General features: G+C 41.5%; 1 long non-coding RNA gene across 1 annotated transcript in view; it reads right to left on the bottom strand.

Annotated features, from left to right (window-relative positions):
- The window catches only part of LOC115277102, a 121,448-nt gene extending 106,701 nt beyond the window's left edge, over positions 1 to 14,747 (bottom strand). The window contains exon 1 of the long non-coding RNA XR_003902220.1: positions 14,619 to 14,747. This is a non-coding gene — a long non-coding RNA (uncharacterized LOC115277102). The remainder of the gene's footprint in view (positions 1 to 14,618) is intronic.
- Positions 14,748 to 15,585: the final 838 nt, after the last annotated feature.

Raw genomic sequence — 15,585 nt, 5'->3', positions numbered from 1 at the left:
AGGTTGCCAGCACACTGCTTCTCAGTGCTCTACAGAGTTGGGGCTCTGGCCATCTTCTGAGGGTCTGTCTTACAGTCAGCCCAACCTTTTCTCTTGTTCTGCTAGTCACAGGGAGAATTGTTGATACCTCCAGGCCTTAATTCTGCAGTCACATGTGTGCTCGCACACTCTTTCTTGCCCCATCCCTTCTCTCTCCAGATCCCCAGCACCTGTATAATGAGTCCCCTATATTAAATCTCTTTTAAAAATACCTGGTGTGGTATGTTTTCCAGCCTAAACCCTGACTGATACAGGGGTCATTGAGGAGTTCAAAGAGCCAGGGTCAGGGGTTTTATGAAATGTGAAGACTGTTAAAAAGATGACACAGGAGAACAGTTTTGTTGAGGCAAGGCAATGAATTTGATCTGAGCATAGTCCTTGTGATGGGTATGGAGAAATGGAGGTCTAAAAGGGAAGAGAGCTATTATAGTTGCAGACAATGATAATAGAAGTGATAAGTATATAAATAAAATAATCAAAACTTTAGAATAAAGGAGGACACCCTGAGATAGTTTATTTTGACAGTATCATAGATATGTGGAATAACTATCGAAACTACCTCAATTAATATAGGGTGTTGAATCTTCTACCTGTGATTCAGACAGGTGGTGCCAATATTACAGTATGGAAACATGTGAAATTTACCCTCGTCTATTAAAGGGTAAGTCAGTCTTGGGGCACTTGGGTGGCTCAGTTAATTAAATATCTGACTTAGGCTCAGGTTATGATCTCATGGTTTGTGAGTTGGAGCCCTGCATCTGGGTCTCTGGTGTCAGCACAGAGTCTGCTTCAGATCCTCTGTTCCCTCCAAACCCTCTCTGGCTCACACTCACTCTCAAATATAAACAAACACTTAAGAAATAATAAAGGCTGGGTCTTGAAGACTTCTAGTTTTATATGAAGTTAGTTAATCCCTCATATAATCATTTACTCCTATTAAAGAGTTCTCCCTGGGGCACCTGGATGGCTCAGTCAATTAAGTGTCTGACTTTGGCTCAGGTCATGATCTCACAGTTTGTGGGTTCAAGGTCTTTGTTGGGCTCTGTGCTGACAGTTCAGAGTCTGGGGCCTGCTTTGGATTCTGTGTCTCCCTCTCTCTCTGCCCCTCCCCTTCACCTGCTCTGTCTCTGTCTCAAAAATAAACATTTAAACAATTGAAGAAAATAGTTCTCCCTTAATCCTGCAGGGAAAGTTTTGTGAGCGTCACATTCTCCATTTCTTGAAAAATTCAAGTGCCCCATCAAATCCAACAGCTGGAACTCCAAATCAGATCATCTCTACCTGAATCCAAATCATATAAGTGCTTCTCACACAGCAAAGGGATAAATATCCTAGAATAAACTCTTTGGATTAAAAATAGACTTTGGATAACATACATAGATATGTAAGATGGGGAGGGAGTATAGAGAGACTTAAAACCCAATCCAGAGGTGTTGGATTCACAAAGCCCTATCGACTACATAATGGGAACAGCCTTCCAGAAAGATTAACCTAGCAATGAGGAGGATGTGACTGTGTGGAGGACAAAGAGATTTAGAATGGTTGTGCATGGTGACAGGTACATGGAAGACTGTTACAATAACCTCAGCCTTCAGGAAGTTGCTTCTCTCAGGATTTTGAGAGTAGAAACTGAAATCAAGAAGCAGATATACATGGAATTTAAAAACTATTGGCATGGCTAGGTGAATAAGTGTATGCAGTCGTTAAAGGACAGAGATGGGTCAAATATAAATTAAGGCTTCAGTACTGACTAATCAGGGAGATAAAAACTACCATTCACTGAGCCTGGAGCTGGTTTGTTGAGAAGCTGGTTTGTCAGAGAAAGAAGCTGAGTTCAGTCTTGCAGAGGTGAATTTTGAGTTGATAAGCTGATAGTGCGGCATCACAGTGGCAGAGTTCAATCAGTAGTTGGAGATGCAGGAATCCATTTGTTTTTTCAGAAAGGAAAAAATGACTGGTTCCAAACTCTGGCTATATAGAGATGCACTGGCAAGTATGTGTGCGATTTCCCATCTTCCTATTTTAGAGTTAAGATTGGGAAGGGGGGATCCCACTTAGAGAACTTTAAGAAAGGAGTGGTTTTAAAGCTTTCATTTTTACCACCAAATGAATCCTACTAGAGGATCGTGCTAGAGAAACCCCAAGCAGGGCTGTTCGGGTTGAGGTGGAGAAGGGAGCTCCTTGAAGCCCTTTCTGTGTAGCATTATCTATATACTTTCTGCTCATTCCCTCTCCCCTGGCTACCACAAGATGCCTTCAGAGACCCTATTTCAGAATCCAGATCTCCCCAGAGCACAGCTAGGAAACCACTGAGCTAAGTTCAATTGTGTATAAGAAGTACTCCAAATCCAGAGAAATGAAGTCAATTCTGATCACCTGAGTGAATCTGGAACATCTAAGGAATCTCCAGAGGAGACACAGCATTTTGACTCAGTGCAATCAATTTTCTGTCACCCAGAATCAAACATTCACATACTGAATTCTGGAACAGTATAATTTTCAGTATCAGGCTTGTGCTATCAAAAGAGCAGGGTATCTTTTCTCTCCCAGCAAAACAGTTCTGACCACTTAAAGCCAGTTTGTTCCAAGCTGCATGCGATCCTTTATCAAGATTTTGGTCAATACCATGAGTTACCCAAAACAGTAATGATTACTTAAGCCTCACTGGTAAAAATTGCTTCTCTGGGAAGACTGTGGATGATGTTAAATGACTAAAGAGGGCCAACTGAAAAACTGCCTGGGTGACTGTCAGACAGATGTTTCCGGATGTGGTGGCAGAGAAGCAGCAGCAGCAGCATGAGATGAAGGAAAGTACACTGAACTAAAAGCTTCAAGACCTGGGTTCAATTCCAGCGCTGCCTTTACCATACTAAAAATAAATAAATACAGCTCTCATGTTGTATATGGAGACCTACACATATGGAGGTGAACATGAAGATAAATGATCACCCAATACAATTTGTTGCTGAAAGTTTTTGAACTGATGTCAAGCCTTGTATCTTTTTTTAAGAGATTAATAGGAGACTACAATCTAGTATCCAGCCTGGAAGCAACCTAAAGAGGCCATGTGACAGAATCTCTTTATTGGAAGTGTCCAGACTAGAATGGTCTAAGGAGGTGAAGAGCCCTAGGTAATATTGTGTTTCAGTAAAAGGGCCATAACTAACATTCAGTCCCCATTTGACTTTCCACTCAAGTGCTTAAACTCTGAATAAAAGCTAATGTCTATATGCTTTTGAGATCATTAACTTAGATATTGAATGCTTACCATGTGTAAATTTCTGAGATCTGCATTGCAGAAGAGACAATGATAAACAAAATTAGATAGGATTCTTGTGATTCAACTATCAGAAGCCAACATAGGCTAACTTTAAAAAGTGGGGATTCTTTATGTTTGTTATTTTTGAGACAGAGAGAAACAGAGCATGAGTAGTGGAGGGGCAGAGAGAGAGGGAGACACAGAATCTGAAGACAGGCTCCAGGCTCTGAGCTGTCAGCACAGAGCCCGACATGGGGCTTGAACCCACAAATGTCAGTTCATGACCTGAGCTGAAGTCGGATGCTTAACCGACTGAGCCACCCAGGTGCCCCCAAAAAGTGGGGATTCTGACAGAATGCTGGATACCTCCTTAAATCCAAAGTGTTGATGACTAAGACTCAGGAGAAGTGGGGGCAGAGAAGTGCAGAGGATTTAGGGGAAAAGAATACAACTTTCTTTCTGTGATACTATCATCAATATAGCTCATCTCTCTCTGCTTTTGAGATTACAACTTTCCAGAAGAGGGAATCTGACTGTTCCAACAGGGTCAGCCCTTCACTTCAGATGAAAACTGCTACGGCCAGAGGTGTGCAGACAGATAATGTAGACATGGCATAGCAGTTGGGGCTCACACCTAGGAATTCCCAGAGATTAAAGAATCATTATCAGTTAGGAAGCCCCCCTAAAAAAGGGTCTAATTCAATAAAACAGCGCACCAGTCTTTAATGAGTTTACTATCTACTCAGCGTGATGAGCATGTAAAAAGAATGATAACAAAAGCCAAAACTTTATATGACACAATAGAAGCATAAAAAAAGAGTATATTAGCTCAAAGTGAGGAGAACATTTTTGAAAAAGGAATCAGAATTTTTCATTCACAGATGTCCCCTCAAATTTCCCCATTACTGTGAACACCTAGAATTTAGATCTTTTCAACTGCTCTCCAATTTTCCTTTAAAATAGAACATGGGAAATTATTTTACATAAGTAACATTTGAGAACGTTGGCATAATGGAACAATCCCAATTTGCAACAGCCACATTTACAAAACTATTTTGAATAGAAAACTTCTTATCTATCCCTGTAGAGCAATCCAAGAGAAAAATAAAGACAAAAGCTGGCACGTGAATAAGACTATAAAAGAAATTGGAAGAACTTCTATTTAGCAGAAAAGGGAGTTGCAGCATGAGTGTGATAGGCAGTAGACCCCTGGTAGTCTTGAAGCATTCTCTGAAATCACCCTTGGTGAACTGGGAGGAACAGACATAAGCTGGTATTGGGGATGTGGCCTCAGACTCCAGAATTAAATAAGGTAAATGGTTGAGGAATAAGAGACATACTGCTCAGGCAATCAAAGCGCTAAGATTTTTGAGATAATGGATATGTAAGTAAAGCTCCCATTTGGTACATAAAGCATGTCCTTCCATTCTAATATAGCAAATGAAAGTTCTAGAGGAATGAAGATCATTGCAATATTTTACCCACCAACACACCTCCATTTTCTCCCATCTGTAGTCCAGACTACTCTTTGAGAAGAATCCGCCTCTCTTTCTCAAAGCCTTCTAAAGCCTTGCTAATAGAACAAATTCCTTAGACAACTTTGAGAGATCCAAGAACATGGCTCTTAACTATCTTTCTGGTCTTGTTTCCACTGCACTGCTCCATGAATACTAAATTCCTGCCATATTTTGCATTTTCACTCACTTTGATTTTGCTCATGTTCCATTCTCATGAATGGAAATACCTTATCATGTTTTAGGACTGTGATATTGAGATTTATGAGACATGTATATTTGATCTTCAACCCCATTTCTGGCAGTGCTCCTAAAACCTTGGAATTTCCTAATGGAAGAGAGTGATCATTGTATCTTTTATTATTCAATGAGGTGGATTTTGGAAAGCCCCTAGGGTTGGAGGCTGGTTGCCAGGAGACCCCAACCATGTGTTTGGAGAGCTGGAACTTTCAGTCCCACCTCCCTCTGGGGAGAAGAGAGGAACTGGAGGTTAGATCCATTGCCAAGGTCCAAGGATTTAATCAATCATGCCTATGTAATGAAGCCTCCATAAAACCCTCAAAGGACAGTATTCAGGGAGCTTCTAGGTTGGTGAACATGTGGAAAAGTGGGGAGAGTAATGTGCCCAAAGACAAGCTCAAAATCCCCATGCCTTTTCCCCACACCTTGCCCTACACTTCTCTTCCATCGCGCTGTTCCAGAGTTACATCCTTTTATAATCAAACCATTATGTAGTATTTGAAATGTTTTCCTGAGTTCTGTGAGCCAGTCTAGCAGACTAATCAAAACCAAGGAGGGGGTAGTGGTTTATAGCTGGTTGGTCAGAAGTAGAGGGAACAATGTGGGCTTGTGACTGGCATCGGAAGGCGAGGGTAGAGGGAGAGTCGTGGTCAATCTATGGAATCTGTTTCTATATCTGGGTAGATAGTGACGGAGTTGAGTTTAATTATAGGCACCTGAATGGTCCCTGGAGCATTACTTGGTGCTATTTGGAACTCTGTGCCCCCCTCCCCTGCCATTGGAATGGGAAGTATAAAAATGTTAACTGTATGATGTGATGGATATATCCATTAGCTTAATTGTGATTATTTCACAGACAATATGTATGTGGAATCAAGTTGTACACCTTAAGTATACACAATTGTGAATTATACTTCAAGTTTTGGGGAAATAAGAACACATTTAAGTGCTCAATTGCTTTCAGAAGTCCTTTGCCTGCACCTTGCCCCTTCATGAGCCATTCCCAGGGTGCCTTGGTTGCTCAGCATCACCTGCCGGGCTGGCTTACACAAAGACCAAATCTGATGCAGCTGCTTCTCCAATATGCAGTGTGTGGAGTTTTGTTCTTCTATATTATGCTTATTTACAGTTCTTAGAGGTCCTAGCCACTACTTATTTCTTAATTGTATATCAAAATGTGTATCTGATGGGGGTGACTGAATCACTGTAGTGTAATCAATAAGTATGAATTTGGGTTCCAGTTCTAGCTTTGTCATTGATCAGCTATCTGGCTTTAGGCTATTTTTTAAAATCTGATGAAAATTCTAGGTCTAAGTGTTAAGATGATTGTAAATGCTCATCCTGCTATGGCCTCTTTGGTATCTAGACTTTATAGTCTCCAGGGAGATATTATACATATACTCATTTAAAACATCTATTGAACTTCTTTATTCCAAAAAACATTGAGACTTTAGAAATACAGAGATAAATAAGAGAAGGTTTGATTCCAAACAGGCTCTCCATTTTCCTTCTCTTTCTCTCTTTAACAACTGGTTTACCTCAGGGGCTTAAGAAAAACACCTGGATTATAAGGTAAAAAATCACTCCTGTCTTCACTAAGCACAATCCCAGGGCATGAGCCCCCTGGAGTTGAATTAAGTGCTCTATTTCTTTCCATTTGTATTTTCTCCATCTGTTCTAATTACATTCCCTCCTTGGGAGTAAGAGAACTACTACTGGCTGTTGCAATGTAAAGGTGAGAAAGGTTAATTAACACTCAAGACAGATCCCAATTGCCTTACATCATACCCTGTCCATATGCATTTGACTGTGAGAGGGTGCCCTCCCTCCTGTGACCCAGTACTGCTCATGCCTGCTCCTCTCAACCTCTTGCATGGCTCCCCTCTTTGAGTTACCTCCAGAGCACTGCAACCAAAGGCACTCATCCATGTTAATGTGACAAAACACCTTAGTTATAGGGAGGGGGGCATGTCATGTCTTAGAGTAGAAAAGGCCATACCAACCTGCCTTCAGGACTCTCAGATCCAACCAGCATTAAAGTCAGCAGCCTGAGTGAGTTATAGTCATTTATCCACACAATATATCTTAGAGACAGACAATGCTATAACCACTTTGCAGATTGAGGGAGATAGAGTCATTTACCAATGGTCACACAACCAACAAGAGCCAGGATTTAAACCCAAGTTCACTACATTTTCCATTACATGTTGCTTTTTGTCTGCTTCAAATTCCCCTTTGTTTCAGGCCAAAGGTGCCCTTTCTGTTTGCCTTATTCCATTGCTTTTATTTTTCAACAAACTTCCACTATTAAATGTCCCAGGTTTAGGTCTTACAGGTTTTGGTTTTTTTTTTCCTATGCCACATCTTCAAACTCTTGGCATTAAATATATTTAATAACAAACATAACAAAACTCTAAACTATAAATGCTATGAAAGCAGGGACTTCCTTGTGGTTTACCACTAAATTCATAGCACCTAGCAAGTATATCATTAACAATTATTCATTGAATGGCTTTAGTTACTGGCCAACTTTTGTCTATTTTTATTGATATAACATCCCATGTTTATTGAGTACATATAGGGCACTGTATGGAAAAGTAAGAACCATAGAAGACATTGCTAAAGGATATTAAAGTTGACTTAAGAAGATAACAACAAATACAAAATCTAACATTCAATTATTCTTTCATTTACCAAATATATGCTATCTATTCTGTGCTGGAAAATATGTATTTTTTTGCTTGGCCTGAAATAATAAACAAGCCCATGTTTTTAATCCACAAATCTTGTTTGTAGAGATAGACAACTGAACAGAATATTAAACTCTGGGCAAATAAATGCTAAAGAAGATGTAAATGGGAATGTGGAAAGAAAATGCCTAATCTGTTGTTTGGAAGTCAGAGGAAGAGATCCTGGAGAAAGAGGTGTTTAAGAACACGTAGAAGTCAAAGAGGCAAAGAAGTTTAAAAATACTAATCATTTCCAAAAGAAACAACAAGTAACCAGAAATGAAAGAAATCCTATACATTATTTAGCATGGCTAGAGGGTAGGGTTTGAAGTACAGAATCCTGAGAGATGAAGATAGGTAGATTAGTGATCACTCAAGACTTGCTTTTCACCATTTGGTCCTACAACAAACAGGGCCAGCCTCACCTGGGAGCCTGGGAAGTGCAGGATCAAAGGCACTTGATTTAAAGAGGCATTTACTCTCAGGCTCATGTGAAATATAGGATTATTGGTACCAGTGCTGTCCTGACAGTGAGTGCCTCTGTAAATTGTTCACCTGTGGTGTCTCACCTTACCCTAGTCCTAGACCTGCACCCCAGACACAGTGGATCAAAACTAGTTTAACAAGATGCCCCGGGGATGTGCCTGCACATCACATTTGAGAAGAACTGTTCTAAAGCGTTTGTAAACCATGCTTGTGTTTGGAGATTGTCCTGGGAGCAATGGCGGTGATTTACAGGTATTCGACAGGAGTAGATTCCTCGACATATAAAAAGTCCCTGGCAGTGTGGGTAAAAATGCTAAAGATGACCATGTCAGAGCTAGAGAAGACAGTTAGGAGGTGGTTATAGTGAGTCTTTAACAGATTAGATCTAAAAGATTCTTTAAGTTAAAGATTCTACTACAATTCTCTAAATATTATTATAGTGAATCAGGACTGACGGACTTGTCAGATCTGAGGGGTGTTTGATCAGATTTAGTGGATGGCTGGAAGTGTGGAGTAAGGAAAGAGAAATTGAGAACACCTGGCTCAGACTAGCAACCAGGTGGCTGGGAGCACCACACATTGAGGTACCACAAGACAAGAGAACGGCATGTGGAGAGAAAATGAGGAGGAAACACCTGGAGATGTTAAATTTGATAAATTCTAGTTTATACAACATGATATATGGGTGTCCAGATTATGAAGAGAGATAGGAGGTACAGAGATTAATTTCAGAACTATCATCTCTAAAAATGATAATGAATGCTGTGGGAAGAAATAGGAATTTTTAGAGTATATAAAATAAGAGCTAATTTTTTTAAAAAATGTGAAATACCAGCACTTAAGTAATATCTGAATAATTATTTTGATTTGGCAAATTATCTTCACATCCAATGTGTCACCTGAACTAAACTAACTTTTTGGGGAAGGCAGGCAGAGAAAGATTATGATCTTCACAGGTAAAGAAACTGAGGCTCGCAATTTTGAAGTTGTTTTGGCTGGGTAATCATCTAGCTGAACACACACCTGGAGCTGTTCCAATTGCATTGTAGGGCATGCAATTAAGAGAGAAACCCAACAGAATTGATGGAGACCACAGTGGTACACAAGCCTTCATGGGAGAAGTATCCATTATTTTACCATGTGTTACTTACAAGCGTTAGAGCTTTGGCCTAGATATTTATGGTTTAATATTTTACCAATTAGTATATTTGCTAAGTGTTCAAAAGTCCTGAATAACTACTGGTAAAAGAAAAATAAATGCTCCTTTGTCTATTCCAGTATTATTGAAGATTTTACAATGACCTGGGCAAGATATTCAGAACTGATTGCTTTTAAATCTTGACTGACAAAATCTTGACAGAAGCACCTCTTAATCATCCTATCACTTCAGGCCAGACTAATTATGATGGTACAAATGTGTACTTTGAGGCAGAACAGCAGCTAATAATTCTACCTATATTAGGCAGTTATTTGGACAGGAGAAAGATGCAATAACTGATTTATAACGTGAGCCATGATTAAGAGGAAACTTTTGACTATATTAATCTTACCTACAATTCTTAACCTTGGGTGATACAGAATCAACTATAACAACATTCTGAATTCTTACAAACATTTTCCATGTTAGTCACAGAACAGAATTACAACTACATCTTTATCTCTCACAAGTGACCTAAGGTTCTAAGAAGTAGAATAATTATCATTAACCATTATACAGTTTGTTATATTTTTAAAGTACTCTAACACGGAATATTTAATTGGATAATTACTAACGTGTTATAAAGAGAGCAAGAGGGAAATTTTTATTCCCATGTTTTATTTAAAAAGATGGGAGAAAATAAAGTTTATGGAGGCTGAGACTTGCTTGGGTTAAAACAGTGATTAATAGCAATAGTTTTAATATAAATAATGTATTAAGAGCATAAGATATGCCAGGAATTGAGCCAAGTGCTTTATAATCATCATTTCCCTTAATCCTTACAATGAGCTACGTATTATTATCCTCATATTACAGATAATGAACCTAAACCTTGAACAAGTCAAGAAAGTTGTACAAACTTAAATAGAATATGTAATGGAACTGGGAGATGAAGCAAGTTCTAACTCACGATAACACTTTGCTCTTAGGAGTCATTCAGTAATCCTGTTGAATATCCATTATAATGAGGGTACAGTTGGAGACACTAAAAATCTATAAATTACTTTTATAAAAGTATATACAGATTAGAATATTAAAATGAATAGATTCTTTAAAAATTATACAAAATATAAACATGGTTCCTTTAAGAACTTATAGTGTGGGGGTGCCTAGGTGGCTCATTTGATTAAGCGTCTGACTTCCACTCAGGTCATGATCTCACAGTGAGTTTAAGCCCTGTATCAGGCTCTGTGCTGGCAGCTCGGAGCCTGGAGCCTGCTTCAGATTGTGGACTCTGTCGCTCTCTCAGTCTCTGTCTCTGTCTCTCTCAAAAATAAACATTAAAAAAAAAAAGAACTTATAGCTTGGATGTCTTTAATGAGGTAATTCCAAAACAGTGGGAGTGCTGTAACAAAAACAGAATGGAGGGGAAAGAGACTCACAGATTACAGCCCAGAAAAGGGTCTTACATGGAAGATAGGAATCTTTTGGTCCACAAACAATGAAGGGCCAATTCTAGGCAGCCAGGTCAGCATTTAAAGAAAAAAATGCACGTATTTATAAAACAATAATTTAGAGAATAAAGAAAAAGTTTTAGATAACTGTACCATGGTTTTAGGGTGAAATGATAAACGAGGATGTTATTGGAACCAGATTATCACACTTGCTTTAGTCAAAGGAAGCATTAGAGACACTAAGCCAGTAAAGGAACGTGGGAGTGGGTTTCCTAGAGAGCCAGATGATTGATTGACGTGTAGGAAACTTAATATGGGCCTGTTATGGATTTATGTCCCCTCCCCAAATGACTATGTTGAAACCCTACTCTCCAGTTGACAGTTTAAGGGAGTGGACCCTTTGGGAGTAATTAGGATTAGACAGGGTCATGAGGGTAGCACTCTCATGGATGGGATTACTGCCTAGGAGTGTCACTAAAGAAAGAGCTTGCTTCCTCTGCTTTCTATTATGTGGAGATACAAGCAGTAGGTAGTGTGCGACCTGGAATAGGGCTGTCACCAGAGCCTGACCTTGATGGCATCCTGATCTTGGACTTCCAGCCTCCAGAACTGTGAGAGATTTCTGTTGTTTATAAGGCACGCAATTTATGATCCTTTGTTACAGCAGTCCAAACTGAGAAGATGCTGCCTGAGATAGAAGAGAGGGTGAGTGGCTTGCTGGGAAGCTGTCAGGGCGCGCCTGACTTAAAGCAGTAGAGCGGGAAGAGTAGAGAGCAGGTGTCTGGAAAGTCTGGATGAGCAGACTTGGGTACCAATTTGCTAGCCTTCCCTCAACAAGGCTCGGTAAACCTGATTACTCCATTATTATGTTCCCAACCTTACTTTATTTTATTGATGCTTTCCTGAATACTGAAGCCTTTCTTGATAGCTCTCTCAACTACATTCAACTTCTCATTCTTGTCATTCAAATCTTGTAGTACCTCCTCCGGCAGGGTGCTTAGCATAGATTCCTTAATTCCCAAGTTAATGTGTATCCATATCTTACCATGATTGGCCTATAAATATCTAAAGAGGATCAGTGTCTGATTACTCTTAAATCCATTACAAACCTAGCTCAATGTCTAAAGTATAGGTAAATATTAAATACTGGTTGAAAAATGAACTATTCTGCAATTCTTACCCAGTCCTTCTAATGACGTAACAATAGTCTTGAGCTTCATAGGAAACTTAATTCATGGCTAAATGCATTTGCTATCACTCCTATAGTACTTGACAGCCCCAATATTACTCATCATTGAATATTAAAATTTATTTCTAGTTTCTGTTAATTGTATGATACCCACTGCACCTCTTACAATGCTTAAAACACCGTAAATGCTTATCTAATTAGTGAATAAATAAACAAGTCATTAATTATTTGGTCTGACGTGTTACGCATTTTGCCTCCCAGCTCTTCCCTTTGTGCTCTATATGTATGTGTATATATGTATCTTTGCATGCCTCTCCAGGAACTTCAGCTCTATAGAGCATATTCAAAACAACACAAAGAAACCCAGAGAAGGCTCTATCTAGTCAAAACAGACATTAAAACATCCATTTTGACCTCTTCCAGAGGCATACTGTGAACTCTGAAAATACAGCTTCCAAAATTGGCATCGCCATCTTAACAAACTCATTGGCAAGAGAATCAGGCTACACAGGATGTCAGGTTCCACCAGAGGTTAGCGAAGGTCTCCTGGGGTTTTACCATCCCCCAGCCCAAACACACACACTGCTTAGAATGTCCAGAGAAATTCAGTGGATGCTGATTAGAGAAGCTAAAGGGAAAACTCCCTGCTACTCAATTCCTGCTAACTTGAAAACAGTGTAGACCATCTTGCAGTGTATCAACTCAATTAACACATATATTGGCACCGGATTTACTTACGAAAATGGGAAAATTACCTTGAGTGAGGAATTTTGAGTAACAGCTTAAATCCAGGTAAGAAATCTTTTTGGTCTTCCTGGTCCACTCCCTGTACCAATCACACACTTTGAGTTAATTCTACCACCATCTGTGTTCTCTTACACAATGTTATCCCAGATATGGCCATTCTGTTTGGTGCCCCCTTTCACCCTCCACTGTTGAAATGGCATCCTTATGCATCTGTCTAGCGTCTCCTACCCCTACTACCCAGGATCTGAGAATTCTGAGGTTTTACCTTACTCTTTCCTTTGAGATATACTCATCTGTTTCTCCATTTTGCTTGGTCTTTGAGTTCTTTTGTGTGCATTAGATAAATCCATCACCTCTCCCAGTCTTAGAGGCGTGGCCTCCTGTAGGAGATGAACCTTATGAGTCAACTCTACCCTAGCACTTGGTCTCTCAGACCTTTTTTGAGTATCCAGTCTATTTTATTTTTAATGGCTCCCAGTAGTTGAGGGTGTGCCAAGACCTGACCTTGTTCCAAAGAGGGAATGATCTCAGGCAGTAGCTTTAAAGCATGCAAATATATCCTGTCCCACGGGACTGCAAGCCTAACCCCTTTGGCTACCAGTGCCAGGTGATCTACAGGTGTCCCCTGGCAGCAGTTGTAAAAAATCAGGGCTCCAAATGAGTGTGTAATATATGCTCCTGTCTGGATGACACAGTCCAGTGGTGTGGAGGCAGAGGGAGAGGACCAAGATGGCCACACTGGCTTATATTTAGTAGACCTCTAGAGTGAGCCAAACCTGAAGTCCACCCTTAGGCTGAAGCTGCAGGACAAGCAAACGCGCCAGTTGTTCACACAAAGACTGGGGGGTGTATTTCACTCCATGGTCTGTGCAGTCTGCTCTCTGGGAAGCAACCTGCCAACCATGGTTCCCCATTGTTACCATCTGGTAGAATACAGAAACGCAAGTCCACTGGGACCACAAAGACGTGGCCGAAGCATGCAGACACCTGCGCTTCGGGGCTCTCCAGAAAGGACCGTGCTCAGCCCTTCTGTGTTTGCTTAATTAGAAGCCTGCCCCTCAGGCTACAGCCATAAGAGGCTAAGTGGCGCTTTCAAGGAGAGCCAGCTCCGGGGTCCTCCTGCCTGTGGTGCCCTGGGGATGGTGGCCCTTCAGGAGCATTGTCTCGGTTGGTTACAGGCCTGCAGAAGCATGCGGAACCCCTCCCCCGGCCACAGCTGCCAAACACCCCGCCTGCACCAGCCACGTGAAGCTCTGAGCGCCTGCGCTCTGGCCCCCAGCAGGCGACAGTGGAGAGGTGTCCATCGAGAAAGGTGAATAAAAAACAGAAAAGGAAAGAAAGGGGGAAAAAAGGAGCCTGGAGTGTTAAGAAGGAAACGGAAAAGGCAGCGCCCCGAGGCCCGGAGCTTGGCAAGGGAGCGGGAAGATGGCGCCTGCCAGTCTTCCACCGGGAGAACCGCGGCCTCCAAAGGCGCCCCAAGCAGGTGCCTGCATCCTCTGGCTGGGGCTCCAAGACGAGCACGCGAGCCTGTCTCACACCTAGAGGGCCGAGTCCCTCCTCCGCAGCCTGGCGCTGGGCCTCGAAGGTGGGTGAGTCCCGGGGGGGCCCTCTGAGAACCATTCCTCCAAGCGCTGCCCTCCTCCCAGGGTGGGGAGGTCTTCATAGCTGGACATCTACAGGCTCGGCTCTCGTGTGCCGCTCGTAGAAGTTGGGGTTCAAACCCTTTACCTCCCAGGGAGAAGCTCTGGGTTTCTGTGGGCCACCTGGCCATGCTCAGGGCGGGGGTTATGCGGGGTAGGAGACTGTGCTCCAGCCTTTCCTACCTGCTTTCATGTGGGCCTCTCTCCTTCGGACAGGACGCTTAGGAATCAGTTTTGTAGGTTTTTTTCCCCCAGAGAATCTTTGTCCATGTTTAGCTGTGGACTCTGTTTGCAGAAGGAGCGGAGCCCAGACCTTCTGAGGTCACCGCCTGGAACCGGAACTGGACAATTCTTTATATAGTCTTCCTCCCGCCCCCTGCCCTCAACTTCCAGGATCAGGTTTCTTCTATTTGCGTCCAGTCAGGCCACACATCTGCTCAGTATTTGATAGTGGCTCCCCTAACCCGTGCCAGAAACTCGTGGATATTTTTGCTGGGCAGACAAGTATCTCAGCGGTGCCTCTTCATACCAGACTGCTTTAAAAAGAAATCATTATTTTGCAGACCTTCTTGCCATTGCAAATAATATTCTCCCTGCCCGAAATGGCCTTCCCTCTGTTTGTTTACACTCATAAATCCTACTCATCCTTCTCTGCTCAGATATTGCCTTCTTTGTAATGTCTTCCCTTATCACCTTATAAAATGAGAAGGGTAGACAGGCTTTCTATATTATTAACCATCTATGGTCTGAGGATTGTTCGTGTCTCTTTAACCAGATGCTAAGGCACTTGAAGAGCAGGGGGTTGTCTTTACAACTCTGAATCCTCTGTGCTGAGATGTGTGAGTCCAGAGTAGAAACCGTAACTATTTGTGGAATGATTCTATTCACTCCCTGTGGCAGATCTCTTACTTGCAGATATGGCCCCAGGAAGATACACCTCTGCCAATTGTCCCCATCATTAATATGGCGAGTTCGGAGCATCCATTATTCCATAATTCCTGGGTGGCCCCCATATTTCAGCTGATACAAAGTCAACCTTCATATAGATGGCACCTCTGGTCTGGTGTGATTGCCAAGAAGCCGTAAAGAGGAATTAGTTAGCTTAGGTGGATAATTGATGGATGTCAAGTGTCCCTTTGTATAAAAGACT

The sequence above is a fragment of the Suricata suricatta genome, chromosome 13 (genome assembly GCF_006229205.1).
Source record: "Suricata suricatta isolate VVHF042 chromosome 13, meerkat_22Aug2017_6uvM2_HiC, whole genome shotgun sequence".
NCBI lineage: Eukaryota > Metazoa > Chordata > Mammalia > Carnivora > Herpestidae > Suricata > Suricata suricatta.
Note: the sequence above shows the minus strand (reverse complement) of the source record. Positions and strands in the feature narration are given on the sequence as shown.